Source organism: Pinus tabuliformis, chromosome 4_1 (assembly GCF_031772625.1).
Source record: "Pinus tabuliformis cultivar Carrire ecotype Pingquan chromosome 4_1, CPIR1, whole genome shotgun sequence".
Classification (NCBI taxonomy): domain Eukaryota; kingdom Viridiplantae; phylum Streptophyta; class Pinopsida; order Pinales; family Pinaceae; genus Pinus; species Pinus tabuliformis.
Window position 1 is genome coordinate 255,601,842 of NC_142303.1, and position 19,038 is coordinate 255,620,879.

Sequence of the window (19,038 nt, forward strand, 5' to 3'; positions counted from 1 at the left end):
TGAGGGGAGTCTCCTGCTCTCTATCCCTCTTTTTTCCCTTTTCTTCTTGTTGTGGAGTTTGTAGCACTGAAGCCTCCACCGTCTTTTCTTGCCTAGGGGGCACATTCTCTTGAGCCTGTTGCTCAGTGGATATTGGGGCTTCAGATGTTTGCTCTTGCTGTCGTGGTTGCTCTTGTTCTTGCTGTTTTTTCTGCTGTACCTCTTGTTGTTGTACTTCCTGCTGCTGTTCTGTAGGAGCTAGCTGTTCTGGCTCCATCTGTTTCTCTTTGCCTTTGCTGGAAGTTTGATGAGTAGTTCTGGCTGCTTGCTTATGTGCTGTGGAAGAAGAGGCAGCTGCTCCTAGTTGCCTTTGATATGAAGAGGAAACCTGTCCACAAGTTTCCAAGTCAGCCTCTTTCTCAATATTTTTTGCTTCTCTTTGTAGCATTTTCTCTCTAGTGATCGGCTCTTCTAGGGTGCCCTCTTTCCAAGTTAGTAGATTGGCATATTTCTCAATATGAGGCAATTTAATGTGAGCATAGCCACCCAATTTATGTTTTATCCTTCTGAGAGAAATGAAATGATTAGGGTCATAAGGTATCCATTTGAAACTAGTTTCTAATTGGAGGGCCTCTAGCATGCCATCTGCTTCCTTCCATCCCTCCTCCCTTATGTTGTAAAGAAAAGGGCCTAGCTGGTTTCTGACCTTTAGTTGCACTTTCTTGTTTTTACTATGGAAATGGATCTGGTCTGCATTTCCAAACTGCCTGAAGTATTCCAGGGCAAATAGTCTCATAGGGACATATCTTGGCAGCCTATAAGGGTCCAACTCACAGCCATATATTCTGATTACTGTGTGGTGTTGGTAAAAGTACCAATCACCAATGTTGTAAGTCTTAGAGAGATGGAGAATTCTTTGCATTTCATCAGTTAATCTTGGAGGAGGAACACCATATAACAAGGTCAAAGCTAGATGAATGAAAAGGTCTATGAATTCACAGTATGTGTATGGTGAGCAAGAGGTGTGATGAAAAACTGAAGTCCAAAACACAACTGACCTTGGATTTCCCTGGGCATCAAATTTCTTGAGAGGAATAGGGAAACTATCAGGCTGATAAAATATGAACAGATGATATATGTATCTGGTGTATCTAAACACCTTCTCCCTTTCTAGATTCATCAGTTGCTCATGAATCTTGTTTGCAATATATGTAGCATAATCATAATGCACAGCAGGAGGCTTTCTAGGAGAAAATATGGACAGCATAGCCATAATGGTGTCATCAACATCCTCAGTTCCCTTGTAGCCCAAGACATAGCTGATCAAATCTACAAGCATTTTGCCCAAGTCATTGAGGTATGGATTTCCAATAGGAGGCGTTCTCACAGTTTCAGAGCTTGGCTGTATGAATAACTGATTGATTTTGATGATCTGGGCACTGGACAGGTTGCCCCCCTTCTTTAATAAGTCTAACATGGAGAGAGGAGTCAATGGTCTTGCAGTGTGAAAGTGCAGCATCTCATTTATGGCCTCAGGGGTAATATGAAACAAGACTGAGCCTGTGGGACTGAGAACAGCTCTCTGACATGGATCATAGCATTCACAGCATCTATGGATCAAGTCTGGTAGGGGATTGACTTGAGGAAGGTTAAAAATGGGCAAATTGGAGTCCCAAATCCCTAATATATCAGCTCCACTGAGGTGTTGGGCCTTTAACTCATTCAGCAGATGGATGTTAAATTTGGAATTCATTGAAAATGAGTCTATCATCTGATAATCCTTATCCCCTAGGGCCTTCCATTCTAATTCTCTTTGTGGGGCATTCAGAGGTTGAATATTCAGGGCTACTGGTGTTTCCATGGCTAATAAGGCCTCTGATTTGTATGTGAACTGGTTTGAGTGAGCAGAACAACGCAGGGGGGTACTTTTGCAACAGAGAGGTGAAATGCAAAGGAACAGAGGGTAAATGGCAGTAGCAGCAATTGAAATACTGCGCAGAGGACTGATAAAGCCAATACCAGGACTGATAAGAGTGTCTCCACGGTGAATTAGTGCAGTTGAGGTTCTTAGTTCACGAATGCGCGAACTAACTGTGAATTTAGGTAAATTTTGCTAAATGCAGGCTCTGCAGAGGAATTGCGACTTAACAATTGAAAATGGAGGCTAGCCACCAGGATTTGCTGGTAGGTACTGTGTTTTTTACTCTTTTAAGCTAGCTTCGGACAATTATGGATACAAAACCAGGCGCAGAGGAATGCTTTGGATAAATACCTAGTAAACTGTCGGCAATGGCTACAAGTGTAGGTAGAGTGGAAGCGCCCACGGTCTCTGTGTTGATTTCAGCAGGTTGGCGGATGAGGTCGTGATATGCATGCAGAGCAGAACAGTTCTTTGTTTTTTGCAAAAAGTGAGAAAAACCGCGTTTTTCGACAAAAATATGGACTTTTGGGTCATTGGCGCTTTTTTTGGATGACGTCAGCATGACGTCATCAGGTGGGGTCAGGGTCGGATGACGTCAGCATGACGTCATCGAGTGACGTGGCGGCCTGTGGGTGGTCCACGGGGATGGTGAGGTGGCGGACAGGTCGGAGCAGTGGCGGACAGGGGCGCTGACGCGGCGGCGATGTGGCATGACGTAGGCATGACTAGTGGTGACGAGGACGTGACGTGAGCAGCGGAAAACCATAAGCGGTAAGCGGATTTTCTCGGACCGCCTTAGATACGGTCGTGGTTTTGTCAGAGGGCGACCCGAGAGGATATGGGGGTGACACGTGGCAGAGGCCTGACGTCACCCTCTAACAGTTTCTCGGGCGATAAATTATGGTCATCGGGGCCGACCCGATATGGATGTGGGCCGTCGGATGGGAAAGCCTAGATCCGACGGTCGACGGGTCATCAAGTTGTCTGGACGATACGATTGATGAGCCCCAATTTTGGTACAATTTGGGCTCATTTTGGCCTATTCTACTTGCTCAAACCATTCATTTTTTACTGCTTATGCATGCATTTCTTAGTTTATTCATGTTGTTTGTAGGAAGAAGGGTAGGCACTCTATCTACGTGACTAATGCATTGTGATTCCAGGTTTTGGCATTAAAAGGGAGCAAAAGACAACGAAAAGGAGACAAGGAGACAATGAGGTGGCACTGCTGACTTTTAGGAGAGGATGTCCACGGTCTTGGGGACATTCCTCGTGATTCCCACCAAGAACTCCGAGCTCCAATCCATCTCCCCTCCGAGCTTAGAAGCAGCCAGCTGTTCTACAGGAACAGCAGTTATAAACTGCTCTACAGGAACAGAAGTTATGACCGTCCTACAGGATCAGCAGTTAAACTCTAGTTGGACAGCCGAGCTCCTAAAATCAAGGACACTTGTTGGATCATCATTTTTGTATAAGTGTAGAGGCCTTAGCCTTGGATAGGTTGTTGAAACTCTCGTCTTGCTATTGTAATTTTCGAGCACAACTCAGTTTTTGTTCCTTTTTGTAAGCCAATTTGGCATGATATCAGATTATGAATAAAGAAGGCAGATTCTGATCTAGTTCTGAGTTTTCTTAAGGAGACTATAGCTCTCAGGTTAGGGCCCAACCTGAGAGCCATAGATCCCCTCTGCTGTAGTGTTGTTTCCATTTCATTTCAGCACTTTGAGCTTTTCATTTGCATATGAAATTCGAATTACAGGTTGTTAAGTTGGTCTTTTTCATGAGTTAGATAGGAGTTGCTTATGATGACTTTGTTTCCACTTGCTTAGTGTAGCAGAGGATAGATATAATCGATTGGAGCTCCAACAAAAAGGTTGTTAAGGCTCACTGCCGTCTCATCTGGGATTGGAGTGCAGTCCATGACTAGCCACCAAAAATACGCATTTCTTTGTTCCATGATTGCTGCAAACACAGTCACGTTATGTTAGATGCTTCCACATGATTCACACCTGCACCACACTCCTTTACCACAGCTTCATGCACATTCTCCTTCGCGTTTAGATTGTTGTTCATTGAATTTATAAGCACAGGTAGTCTAAGTTAATGCATTTTTGGTTTGGTGATAGTCACAAGCATTTGTTCCATTTACACTGCTTTCTCTCATTCCATTACTTCGTCCTCCATCTTGATCACACATGCAACCACATCTTTGACCTCTGCTCCACTCTGTCATCTCCCAAAGTCTTTCACTCCTCACGTACTTCCATTCTCTAGCCCTTTCATTGACCTAGCCCTCTATCTTCCAACCTACTCCCTACATTCACTCCCTATCCTATTCCTCCACTTCTACAGCCATCACCAGCCTCATTCCTACCTTACACATCTCCCCCTACCATTTCATCACTCCTCCATCACGCCAAACACTCACGGTAGGTCATCCTGTAGCCGTTTGTAGACATCCTGTAGAAACCAGAGTATCCTGTAGGATCCCCTGCAGACTTCCTGTAGGAGGCCACTCACTCGGTTGCTGAGCTTCTGAATGCGAGGAACCTCTGTGGATGGATGCTAAGGATCCCTAGGGACCTCTCCTAGCCTCCCCAACCTGTCCCACGCTTTCCTTCCTTCTCCATCCCATCTGCACAATCAAACCCTAGTTAGCACAAAATCACAATCATTCCACACACTTGAGGGAAAAATACAAAAACATATCTTTCATGATGCAAGTAGTTTAGATCCATGCATTTGCACTTATTAGAGGTAACAGCAGCATTGGTAGAAGTTTCATTCACATTTCTTGCATTGTAGAGGTTAGACTAGTTAAATTAGGGTTTCCTAGGTTTACATGCTTTGATTTGCTTCCAGTCCATTTTGTCAAGTAGAGTAGTTTTCCTTTGAGAATAGCTTTTGTCCATCAATTAGCAAGCTTCTTCTGAGAGCCTATAGAAGTTGGCTTGAGCCCTAGCGGACTTGTGCCAGCTGACCAAGTGACAGCTGCGACAAGAGCTAGTACTTGTGCATATAGCACTGTCGCTTCCAAGTTTGTACGAACTACCGGGTTGATAAAATGAGAGATAGGAAGCCCCAGGAGTTGTAGCATTATTGCTACAATACTGGAGCTCACCAACGGTCAGCGGGCGGGGAATAAAATAATGTTTTTTGTGAAATTCGTGCCCGGCGGAAACATTAGAAAAGTGGGTTTCAAGCTGTGTTACGGGCAAAGTGGATTATGTGCGGGCTTATTTACAAAACCGGGTTTAAGGTTATTAATCCAAACAGATTTTGGATTAATCCCTGGATTAATATATCAGCGCTTTTGGGTCGCGCTATAATGTTTTAGCGCTCAAAACATTTCAAATCAATAATAGAGCTATAATGCTCGGGAAGGGGATATGTAGGTATTTTTGGGTTTTTTGCATGATTTACATAGTAATAGGGGGAATAGGGGGTATAGGGAGTTAAATAGTAGAAGTTAGGGGTTAATATGAGTGGAAGAGGTGGATGAGGAGTGGAAACACTAAGTTTTATATGAAATCAACTTATTTTAGGAAGTAGATCAAAATGAAAAGAATTTTAGACAAGAAATGTGGCTTTTAAAGAAATAAGAACCAACATAAAACCTTGAATTCTTTCATGAACACAACTGGTGAAGGGATGTTAGTAATGAATGTGAGGGGGGGAAAAAACAGGAAGTTAGACATGCTCCTTTGTTTTGCTGCACAATGATAGGGAAGAGGAGCTTCTCTTATCCATTTATGCTTCCTTTATGTTAGACCAGCAAAATTCAGTTGAAAGGAATGACATTTCTGCAACCTTCTCTACCTACCCATCTTCTTGCCTAGCATTTTTTGTTTCTTCATGGAGGGTGCACTTAGACTTGCAAACCCTCATGTGCCTTTTCTTTTCCTTTGGCTTTTCTTTTGATTTTCTATCTAGCACTACCCTTATTGCTTCCAAGGCCCCAAATTAAGCAGTTGGGAACCTTAATTCTCTACCTAACTACTGGTCTGCCAAGATTAAACAGTTTGGACAGACTTTTTCCTCTATTCTACAACAGAAAATTGAAACATGGCATGATCCAGATTAGGCTGTTGGACCATCCATCAAAATTGAGTCAACATCAAGCTATGTACACACATTTGTCTTCTCTTGGAAATATGGGATCTTTGCATCACCAAAGCAGAGCATATTTGGAATTTTATTTGCCAATCATGAAATATGAAACCTATTGGTATAGGTAGCTAACAACATCCACAGTATGACAGAACAGGTGCACCCACTCAGGTTGTGGCTTTTCTCCATAGGCCTCCGTCCACTTGGCCAGATGTGCATGTGGATCATCCTACCCATCATACTTGTCTGTTAGTCACATCTTAGGCTTCCCAAATCGTGCTTGCATCACTCTCCTACATTCGCACCAATCATCAAAGCTTCCGTTGTGTGTACCCCACCATCTTGCAGGCGTAGCATGTAGTACCCAGTCCAAGGCCTTGAAGCATTTCCTTTCTAGCACCTCCCTTTCAAATGCATCTAAGAAGGTATCTACCTCATTTAGACCATCATAAGTAGGCAGATTCCTTTCTTCTGATGACACACAGTGCAGCGACCGGGTCATCATATTGTAATTCAACGTAGTTACTTTGTGTAACTGATTCTGCCAGCATTCTATTTCTTCGTTGGAATCCGAAGTGCAAGAACTCTCACGCTCCCATGTAATCGCCCAACCGTAGTGGGATTCACCCAGACTTGATCTCATGCTGTTATCTTGTAGATGCAGTCTAGATCATCATCACTCTCATAGTCATGGACTGGTTGTGTATAGCACGATCCTTGAGCAGGATTTAGGGGTATTAATACGCATAGTGACTTTTTCTCAAATATTATATTTTGCTTATTAAGATTGATTACCCCATTCATATCAGTAGCCCAGTTAATTCCCATGAGCGTAGGGTAGGGATTTCTATCATCAACAATATCTATTACTTCAAAATCTTCCAACGCGCTCCCTCCCTCAATATCCATGGTTACTCCCTGCAGTCACCCCATGGGTATGATTTTCTACTGATTTTCCATCCTCAGCTGAATCGGAGACCATTACAGCACATGTCTTCCCATTCAATCCCATGTCTATTTTGGTAGAACATTCGTATTTGATCCCAAATCCAAAATGAATTGATCGATCTTGTATTCTCCGATCTGTGCGGTGAGTCTCATTTCACACCCCATCCTAATCTTATGCTTTCCAATCTTCCATACTACACTTAGTTCACCTGGCGCAGTACCACCACATCTATTGATAAGTTCATGTAACCCTTTCACAGCCTTATTGTCACACAGTAACTTCATATAGGTTTTTAGGAAAGTAGTGAGCATAGAGGGGTCCATCTCCAGCTCAGGATTATCTTTGCATCCTAAAGTGGAGGCCTCAGCGAAGCTCTTCTTAGCTTCCATGAAGGTTTCCCAAGCGCACTTCAAATCAAACTCAGCCTCTTTCGTCAGGGCTTTGCGAACCCAGGTACTGTCTTCTGGTTGTTTCCCCTTGTCATCCCTCATCGCGATTCCACTTCAAAGAACTATATTTACGTTCGGATCTTTCTCGCGCGGCTAAGACATCATCTGCAGGTTCTAAGTCAAGGGGGCAGTAACACCCCTTTCTCATGTATTCTAGCTATCAATGTAGGACAATCTTCTATTTCATGATCAAACAACGTGCAGTACTTGCATGACGAGCACGTTGGATTAGTGCAATTGCTGGCACAGTGTCCTGGCCCTCCGCAATTGTGGCAAATCAACTGTCCATGACCTCTACAAGGTCCTCCTCTGCCTCGGCCTTGTCTACACCCTTGAAATCTTGTCCACATCATCCCTGCATTCTATTCAAGGGACCGCGTTTTAGCCTAAACCCTCTAGGCGGGTGTTCTATCCATCATCAATTCATAGCTCCTGCAAGTATGCTCATCATGTCACACCAACCTACAAAATTTGTAGAACAAGTGTTGTGGAGTTTGTGTATACTTTAGTAACAAGTGGCGGTTATCCATGGCATGCTTTCCGGCTATTTGACAGATAGCACACCATAAAGTAGGTGTCGTGCTAGGTCCTTCTTGAGCTTCTAGCCTCAAAGGCATTGGTCCTCCCCTTATAAGGTAATTTTTAAAGACCGGGTAGCAGTCTTTGTCAAGACCCTGACTCTTGCATTTCATGCACCATACTTCTTCGTGTACCTTTGGCCAAACTATCCTATCCTACTTCAAGCTTTGCATCTCAAGGCACAGATTCTTCAGGTGCGTGTGGATCTGTTGAACTCCTAGATTAGGATCTTGCATCGGGGTCTCATGTAGTCTCATGGAAATATTCAAGGCCTCTTCCTGAGTTGTTATCTTCTACTGCGACAACACACTTCTTAGGTGTGGTAGTAGCGAAGCCACAAAACATTCGCGATGTTGTCCATTTTTCAAATTCATGTTGGCTTCGCGGATTGTACATTTTAGCCTCTGATCTAGTTCCCAAGGCTTCTCGCTAGTATCATCGTGATCTCTTTGAATCCAACAATCGACTGCGCTTTAGATTTAGGCTTGCTAAATTCCCTATTCAGTGCTGCTTGGATGTTCACTACTCTAGCATTCGGGATATCACTGGAGTACTTAATATATTAGGTTAGTGTGCAATCTTGTAGAGCACTAACTAGTGTCACTTTCTTTATATGGTCATTTATAACACCTTGAGCTTCTGATATAGTCCTCACAATGAACTAGAATTGGTTTTGGTCCTCATTTCACAAGCCTTTGAACAAAGGAAACTTCACTGTGTTCGCCATATTGAATCGCAGTGGAGGTGGAGGTGGTATGGGTGAAGTTGGAGGTGATGGCGGTGAAGTTGGTGGTGGTGTGGGAAGAGGTGGAATTCGTGGAAATCCTTGTCTTATCAACTAAATAGCACTTCGCAGGGAGACCTTCGTGATCCCTTTTTCGTCCCCTCGCAGAGGTGAAATCAAGGGGCTATGCTCTAGACCCTTATTTCTTTCATTTCTATAAATTCTTCCACTTCGCGTAGACTCGACATCAAGGTAGCTACATAACCTAATTTTTGCACAACAACATTTTAATCAAAGTATTCAAAGATTTTATGTACTTGCCACAGTTCTTTGAAAAAGTGTTGCTCTGCCTCACTATAGCTAACTGAGGTGTCAACTGCGAACTCAATAACAAATCCTTCTATAATGCGATTGAGCCAATGATCGATGGTGCATGCAATCTTATCCTCCGATGCTTCCAACCTTTGTGCTAGCTCCGGAGTCCACACAATAGGATCGTCAAGTTTCCACCTTCCTTGGCTATCTTCGAGCTCTGCGATCCACTCGTATAGTTCAATAGGGAAGGAGGCGAAAAAGATTTCATAGATCTTTGTATACAGGTACTTGTCTAGCCATTGTTCTTTTGATAGTCGCAAGTTTCTATTCTCCTGTGCTACGAACTCCTGAATCCTTCTATCCAACCAGCCTTCGATTTCTTTCTTAGTTGGATTCCAGTGATATGACATCATGCATCTCTATGCATATTCTGGTCCTAGTAACGGAACCATTTTTTAGCTTGAGGGAACCTGACCCAGGTTCAATGTTAGTTAGCCAAACAAATACCTACACTATTGGCCCTTTCAGCATCATCCCGCGGAGCATGGATTGAAGTCTCAACTAAAGTAGTATGGGGAGATGTTGGAACTAAATTTTCGTACCCTTGAGATGGTTGTGATGTCGGTTTATTCCAACTATACCTGCCTTTGCGCAGGTTGCTTATCCCTCTTCTCTACTCTTCAGTACCTTTGCAAAATGTTACAATTGACTTCCGCGTAGCCCTAACCAGGGGTTGAAGTCCTTTCGCACTGCTAGGGCAGTAAACTGCAATATCTCCTCAACTACACTAAGTATCTTACTTGATTTATTAATAGATCTTAGTTAGCTTCACGTAAACAGATGTTCTTACATGCGTTCACTTAATTGACACCTTTACATATATTCGTGCATCATATGAGCATTAGAGGTGAAATTCATACCCAACATAGCAGACGCATAAACATGAAATAAAGACATAGAAATTATAGAATACTTCTCTTTATTGATAATTCTAGATGATTACAGACTTGACTCGCCATACGCACTCAGCTGCAGGGGTCCACGTACTAAGCTACGGACTTCTAGGCCTCTACGCACTCAGCTGTAGAACCTCTACATATGCTATGACCCAACCTATACTTCTGCTCCAAAGATATGACTCAGTTCTTCATCATTGATTTCTTCATGTCTCTTAACTACTTAGAGCTTCGCTCTATTTATACAATCCCATTGTCTGCGGACCATGGGTAGATATTTTACAACTGACATTACATTATCAAAATAAGGGTGGAAAACCTTATGAATGTTTAACAACTACACGCTCCTCCACCACAAAATGTGGATTCTTTATATTTTTATTACAAAATTGGACCAAAATATTGGCTTTAAGCCCCAAAACTGCCTTTGGGGGATCCCATGCCCAACACTACTTTTGATGGTGAGGCCATGTTAGGGTCCAAGCCTAACCCCTTTATTTATGTAATAAGCCTAATAGGTTGAGTTAGAGTCATAGTTAGTTAGATAATTAATAAATCTCATATTAATAATTGTAAGTGGTTGACCCACATTAAATAAAAGGGACCACAGTAGTTGTAAATGAGCCATAGTTAATAAATAAAGTGGTTAACTCATGTTATGCAAGGGACCACTAGTAGTTATGGTTTTGGAGGTCATTTAGCTATAAATAGTCTTATTTAGTGAGGGAAATATCATTGAGTCTTATTGTAATTGAGATCTACTCTGCTAGAGGTTTCCCCATCGAAGAGGCAAGTAAACATTGAATATGTTTCTGAATAATAAAATGCTTTGCAATTTTTCTCATTTCATGTGATAATTTTGTGTTCTACGCTATATTTCTTCATATTTTTGGTATTTTGAATTTCTCATAGGTCAAGAGCATAACAAAATAACATTAATTTTTTATAATGAAAAATATATTCTCATCATCGAAAATCAATGTAGTGTATCATGTGTTTGAATGTTATTCTTGTGCATTCCAACATGAGAACATTTGTAAAGACGTTTTCCTAATTGCATCTATTTGTAAACTATCATTATTATTCTATTGGGGTAGTTCATTACAATAGATCTTGTAATATTCCATCATTCCATCATAATATATATTTACTTTTTATCATTCTCCCATAATCTAAGGCATTTACAAAAAATAAATATATTATTCATTTTATTGAATTTGTTTTTTACAGGGATCAAAAAATTGATTAAACATGGTTGAAAAATGGGAATTATGCATAGAAGTTTCTTGTTATCCCAATCCATGACAAATCATGATTAATTATGTGCTATACAATATTGCGACGAACGAAGTCCTCCAAAGGAAAATTAATGTACTTGTAAGGGAAACAAACAATGAAGCATATTATATTGCACTGAGAGAAGGCTTAGGAACAATTAGTAAGTATGGATCCAATGGATTGTAATCTTCACCAATTCTAAACTTGTCTGCAATGAGATGAAAGGTGTGTACCAATTCAAAAAGAAGAAGTTAAAACAACTACATGGAGAAGAAAAAAATATTGCTAGTCAATTTCAATAATTTAGCATAAGATATTGTGCAAATGTTAATAGGATGTCTAGTGATATATTGTATGGGGCAATGTCAATTCAAGATTTGTGTGTAAAAGATGAATTGGTGTCAAGAATCTCTCCATCAAAATTTATTGATGGACATTGTAAGATATCTTTAATATGTGTGCATTTTTTAGTTATAAATGTGGTGTTTTTAATGACCGTGTCTTTCTCTCAATACTATACTAAGTGTGCCCTCACTATGTAAGCACAACTCGGTGAATTTGACATGTTAGAAAATTTTGTATTTAATTCTCAAAATGTGCACTTCAACGGTTGTGTTTTTAGTCTTGAGTATATTTGAAATGAAGAATTTACACCAAATAATTTTGAAGAAACCCTTAGATAGTCACATTTATTTGTCTTATTAGTTTTCTGAATTCTTGATATCTTTAAATAGTAATTTCAAACATTTTTAAATCCATGAGGTAACTTAGGGTTTTTTTAAAATATCATATATATATATATATATATATATATATATATATATATATGGATCGAGGGCTTGGATCATCACATAAGCAGTTACCACCCAATTCTTCAAGGTGTAAACAGGATAGAGAATCAATTGAGTCTCATGCACTGACTAGAGGGTGACTTTCTATGCATACCAATGAGATTGGTCATGGATCAAGGATAGTATCATATGAATCAAGGGAGGGCCATCATTTGTCACATCATGATAGTGGTATATATATATGTCTGTGTAAGTTCTGAAATGACATTTGTAGAATCATATGTACATACATATTGAATTGATTTCTTTTCAATTTAGCTTTATTAATTTATAATAAATTCCATCCTTTTTAGGAGCATCTCTCACTATTTTGAAGAGAGTATTAGATCAATCAATGGAGGTCTATAATTCACATCATAATGGTATGGTGTATATATGTTTATGTGAATTTACTTAAATGATAAATAGGTAGAACCATATGTTCATGTACATATATTGAATAGATTTTTGTCAATTAAGTTAATTAATTTATTATTATTTCATTTTTTTAGAAGAATCTCTCACTATGTCGTCACATGAGAGTGGTCAACAAGCTCAATGAACTCATGTTCTTGGGTGTGATGGTTCTCAATTATCTCTGAGTGGTCATGAATCTCAATCGGATCGTCATGATCCTCATCATTTTGGTAAATTGTATAATTTATAATTTTTATGTTAAAACAAATTTTTACATCTAAATGAATTGTATGTACATAAACGCGTACATGTCTATCTTTCATGTGTGTAAATAAATTCACATGTTTTATATTTATATAATTAAATATTGAAGTAGGGGGTGAAAATTTTGATGGAAGAAAATGTAGGCGAAATTCCTGATGAGTTTTCTTAGAAAAAATGTCCAATAATGTAAGTTATAGAGATGCATAAATAATTATTCAAAATTGAAGAAAGATCTTGCGATTTTGGAGCTTCATGTAGAGAGTTGACAAAACTTAGAAATAGATGTGCACTCTCTAAGTTAATTTCTTGTTATTTATAAGAACCTTGGACCAACAACTGATTTATTTGTAGATATGATGAGGCATAGAAAGGAAACAGTGATGGGTCCCCATAAATGGGCTGAAGTAAGTAAAATGGTTATAAAAGCACATTTAAAATCTATATTTAATTTCAAATAAGGGATGAAAAGAAATATGTTAAAGGTGCTATATTTCAAGCACCCTGATATAACCCACCATTTGTATGATAGGTTCCTTGCAACGTATGGAAACCTGCCATGGAATGATGAGGTTCCACATTATTTTTAAAAATTATTTTATGAATAATTCTTTTGGGGTATGAGACCTAATTATACTAATCTTCCATCTGAATTTTATGGTACTGGGAAAGGTCATACATATGAACATAACGGTGCATTAAGGAATACTGAATTGCCTCGTCCTCTGTCACTTTCGGTACCTCAACCTCCATGTCTAGTAACTTTACGGTCAGAGATTAATGCCACTTCTTAGATTGGTTGAGAAGAAAGGGATGCCATTAAAGACAACAAACAGATTGCATTGACCAGAATTGATGTTGGTCTAAATCAACAAAGAGCATGAACTAGTGTACGTGCTAATTTTGTATATAAATTAGATGAGGATATAGATAATATGAATATTTAAGAGGTTAAATCATATTCAAAGGGTTGTTAAGATGGCTGGTAAGGCCTAATTGGTCACGAGGGAGAGGGCATGGTATTGGTATGTGTTAATGTTTAGGGTGGACATTTTAATGTAATCTAATGTATGTGTTAGTGTTGATTCACATGCATTTTGTAAAAGACATTCGGATATAATCTAACACAAATGTATCATATGTTCACCATTTGTAGTTAAGTCATTTGAACAACAAAAATTTAGATAATATCATGGACACGAGTTCAAGTTCTAATCAAGATATGTTGACAGATATTAGTTTTTTTTTAAGAGCTCACATTGATACTATTATTTTAAATTTTTATTATATCGATATTGGGAAGGCATATTTGTAAAATAAATAATTACATATATAAGTAAATGTTAACAAATTTTGATTCCATTTGGCGTTCTCGACACAGTTCCGCTCTCTTCCTCCCCATTAGGAGATGTGTCAAATATTCACTTGTCAAAAGTATTGAATATTTCACTTTTGTTTTGTTATAAATTGAAGCAAGTTTCATTAAAAAATGAGATCTCTATACTACAGTTTTAAACTTTTTGAATTTTAGGTTTGTGGAGATAGTTTCACTTCTTGAAAGACATTAGCGATGGAGTCAGCTGTGGGGATAGGGTCGTCTATACAATTTGAAAAAGTTGTAACAATTTTTTTAATATTGCGAGTTTATACATTTTCATGTGCAACTTTAAAATTGTAATATATACATGTACATGTATTGTAAAAGGCATCGATGAGGGCACAATGCAAGGGGAACACAATGAAGTATTGCATGAAATTTGAAACCTTTTATAATTTTGTTTTGATGATTAAATTCTCATTTCATATTAAAACATTCAAATTTAATTTTAAACTACACAATCTTATGTATATATGCATATTACTCATGTTGTGTAGGACACCCATGATATTGATGAGAGCATGAGGAAGTTGGTAGATCGTATATTTCAACGAGATTCTCTTTGATGCAAATTTTTATTTGACAATCTTTTTATTATATTTACTTTTATCATGATATAAATTTTGGACATATTTAAAGTAAAACTCTTTATTATGAAGTGATCTCTTTGATGCATATTTTTATTTGACAACTTTATTATATTGACTTGTATAACATTTGATATAAATTTTGGACATATTTTTAATAGAACTCTTTATTATGAATTGATCTTTAATATATGCTAATTTTGGATTTTATGTACGTTTTGCATGATGATTCTTATAATGTTAGTAGAAGATAATTATTTGACAACTTTTTATTATATTTACTTTTATAATGATATAAATTTTGGACATATTTTAAATTGACCTCTTTATTATGCATAATGCATGGTTTGATGCTTAAAGGTTTTACATTTAAGTTCATGAATATAAAGAAATGAAAGTAAATTTGCATTTAGTTGGTACATTTTTCATAATGATTCCTATAATGTTAGTAGATTAAATTCTTAGGTTTTGTTCAAATTTGTTTTTTTAAGTTGTTTAATGAATAGTAAAATTTCAAATTACAAAACATCGTGCATTTTGCATTCATGAATCTTATCATGGTGTAGATGTCTAAAATGTTTAATCGTGGCTTAAAATTGAATTATAAAATATGGTATATAGTTTGCATTCACGAATAGATCATCATAATGTATAGAAGAGCTACTATGGATGTGGGTTGATACTTAACTTTTAATGCAAATTTGTTCAAAGAAAAATACTATAAAATTGCTTTATAAAACATGGTACATTTTGCATGACGCATGATTTGATGCTTAAATGTTTTACATTTAAGTTCATGAATATGAAGCAATGAAAGTAAATTTTCTTTTAAAGTTGGTACATTTTGCATGATGATTCTTATAATGTTACTTGAAATGATTTTTAGGTTTTGTTCAAATTTCTTTTGTCAAGTTGTTTAATGAATAGTAAAATTACAAATTACAAAACATGGTACATTTTTCATTCATGAACCTTATCATGGTGTATGTGTCTAAAATGTTTAATCATAACTTAAAATTGCATTATAAAATATGGTATAAATTTTGCATTCACGAATAGATCATCATCTTATATAGAAGAGCCACTATAGATGTGGTTTGATACCTAAATTTTAATATAAAGTTTTTCAAGGAAAATATACTATAAAATTGCATTATAAAACATTCTACATTTTTGCATGATGCATGGTTTGATGCTTAAAGGTTTTACATTTAATTTCATGAATATGAAGCAATAAAATAAAAATTTCATTTAGTTGGTATGCTGTGCATGATGATTCTTATAATGCTTGTAGATTATTCTTAGGTTTTGTTCAAAGTTGTTTTGACAAACTTTGTTCAATGAATAGTAAAATTCCAAATTACAAAACATGCTACATTTTTCATTTGGATGAATCTTATAATGGCGTAGATTTCTAAAACAATCATATAACTATATATCATTTTTCATTCATGAATAGATCATCATCTTGTATAGAAGAGTTACTATGGATGTGGGTTTATATTTTTAAATTTTAATATAAAGTTTCTACCCAACTTTTGATACCCTTTGTAATAGTTACAATTTCCCCATACCATGTTTTCAAGTGTTCCATGCTTCAAATTAAATGATAAGTAGAATTCATGCCATTTTGGATTTCATTATTACCCACCAAAGTTCTTATGGATCAACCTTTGCTTGGTTGTTCTAGTTAACTTCCAACTCTTTGTTCGATGTAAGGTTTCAAGTTATAGTTTATGAGTTTAATCAACAATAAACATTATTTAAAACATGTAACATTTTGCATGATGCATGGTTTGATGCTTAAAGATTTTACATATAACTTCATGAATATGAAGCAATGTTTGTAAATTTGCATTTAGTTGGTAAATTTTGCATGATGATTCTTATAATGTTAGTAAAAGATAATAAGGACTTGGGTTGAATTTTAGATTTTGTGAATTTGTTCAATGCAAACATACTATATAAATGCATTATAAAACATACATTCTAAATTGTACCTTTTTTTCTTAAAGTCTACTTTCAAATACTAAATTTCATTTTTCATGAAATTTGATAAAGCTTAGAGATTGAGAATTAAAAATTGCAATGTTGAATCAACTAAAGTTGCATTAATCTCAAAAGTTGCATTAAAGCATTTATGATTGTTTCAAATATTAAATACTATGCGTGGAAAATGAATTGTTAGTTTTAATAGGTTTTGTGTGTATGAATTTCTTTTTAAATTAACAACAAAGCCACCATATTCATGAAAACGGTTTTGTAATACTTAGTAAGTTAGCTAGAATGAACAACTTAAGAGTGCACAAAAAGAAAGGCTAACAATCTACTTGCACTCTTTCTCAAAGATGAATAAGGAGAAGATATTATTGGACAATTCAATTAAAAAAATTCTAATAGAATGCCATCCTCAATAATCTGTTCTTGGTAAAATTTTGACATTATCCATTTTTTAACTTTTGATTTTTTCTTGATTCAACTTCTATCAACTTTATACACGTTGCGCACACCAAGTGACTATGTTGACAAATTATGGCATTGGGTTGACAGTCTTGAAAGTAAACATGACTCTCAGTTTGACAAGTTTCTTGGAAAATATATCCTTTCAGCATAATAGACCCTCTTTCATATATAAAACTATTATCATCATAGTCTTCCAATAACTTCATATTTCGTTCAGTGCACCACATCAAATAATACTTGACATTTTATATGTTGTTAATGGGTGAAACTACAACAAAAACATCTCCTGCATAATAAAAAAAGTGTAAATTCAGATCATAATTAACAAGAAATTAGTTATCAACATGTACTTGATTTTATTATCTATTTAGATCTATATTTTAACTATTATCTAGATACTTATACACAATGATTTTAAAAACATAATATATCTATATCTATATATATATATATATATATATATATATATATATCTATATCTATATCTATATATATATATATATATATATATATATATATATATATCATTTGAAATCAATTGAACTATTACCTTCTCTATCAAGATCAAAAACTCAACCACCTTCAGATGACACTATAGTCTCCTATGATTCCATCTCTTCAAAGCTTGCAAGCAATATTTTCCCCTCTGTATTAAGTTTTGTATGTTTCCAAGATTTTACATACATATTGTTTTCACAAACATCATTGAATTGTGTGTCCTCTATGCAAACATGAAAAAAGAAAGATTTGTTTCTTTTGTCAAATGCAAATGCATTTTGGTACTCTTTTGTTTCAATTGAATGCAATTTTTGAGTCCCTTTTACTATTTCATCTTCATATGTAATCAATCTATCTACATCTTGGACTCCAATATGCCAAAAAAACCTATATTAAATTCAAACAAGAATTTGAATATGTTATTTAAAAAATTTATATATCAAAGGTAATCATTGATCAATTATTTAAACTATATAATTTATAAATGTTTAAAATTCGAAAATTAATAAAAATGATCATATATTAAAAATATATACTTGAGTTAATGTATATGTACATACCTGCATACTTGCCTTGATGGATTAGTCTCATAGCTTAGCGCAACAATGCACCATTGAACAACTTGTTCAGTTGAGACAAGTCCATTTGCAGAGTGGTTCACTTGATGTCTTCGAAGTGCTCATTTTATACATGCCCCTGCACCATCATGTTCTCCTTTTCCATGACCAGTCTCAAAGAAATTCCAACAATGTTTAATGTTAGTTTTCATATGAAGATGACACAACCAAATGAATGATCTCAAATATTTCAATTAACCTACGCATCCATCTGACCATATCCAATGTTCATTGAATTTTATTCCATGACCTTTCATGAGTCATAAATCTTCTAAAATCATTTTTTTACAAAATGTGTATCATGTGTACGATCATCACTGATATAAAAATGATATTCTTTAGAAACATGTTGGTTCTTACTAGTGCTTTCTATATGATCAACGTTTTGTTCAGCACGTTTGTATAGAACATTGAAAAGCATAGAGACTTGGTTAGAATGATAATATTCACTTTGTATTTCATTTTGTGCAACAAATGTGTAATTTTCTGCAAAATCAACTATTGACAAAATGGTCCCTGGTGGAAAAATTTCACGGTATTTTTTGAATTGTAGGTCTTGCCATTGAGCTCTATGAGAATGCTTGGTGTATTTATAAATTTATGTCTCAAAATTCTTCAAAAACTCTATCACATAAATTTCTTCTTCTTGTAAATCAATCCTTTTAGCACTTGTACTACTACTTGAACCAATTGATGTATGGATATATTCATATCTCTTCCATTTCAC

The 19,038-nt window shown here is 36.4% G+C and overlaps 1 long non-coding RNA gene across 3 annotated transcripts in view; it reads left to right on the plus strand.

The window, feature by feature from the left end:
• Window positions 1-14,829, plus strand: part of LOC149175243 (uncharacterized) — a 124,580-nt gene extending 109,751 nt beyond the window's left edge. The window contains exon 4 of one of the 3 annotated variants that reach the window (XR_016258537.1): window positions 14,644-14,829. This is a non-coding gene — a long non-coding RNA (uncharacterized LOC149175243). Of the gene's footprint in view, window positions 1-11,212; window positions 11,616-14,299; window positions 14,503-14,643 lie in introns of those variants that run through there. The other 2 variants (XR_016258536.1, XR_016258538.1) reach the window with 2 other exon arrangements.
• Window positions 14,830-19,038: the final 4,209 nt, after the last annotated feature.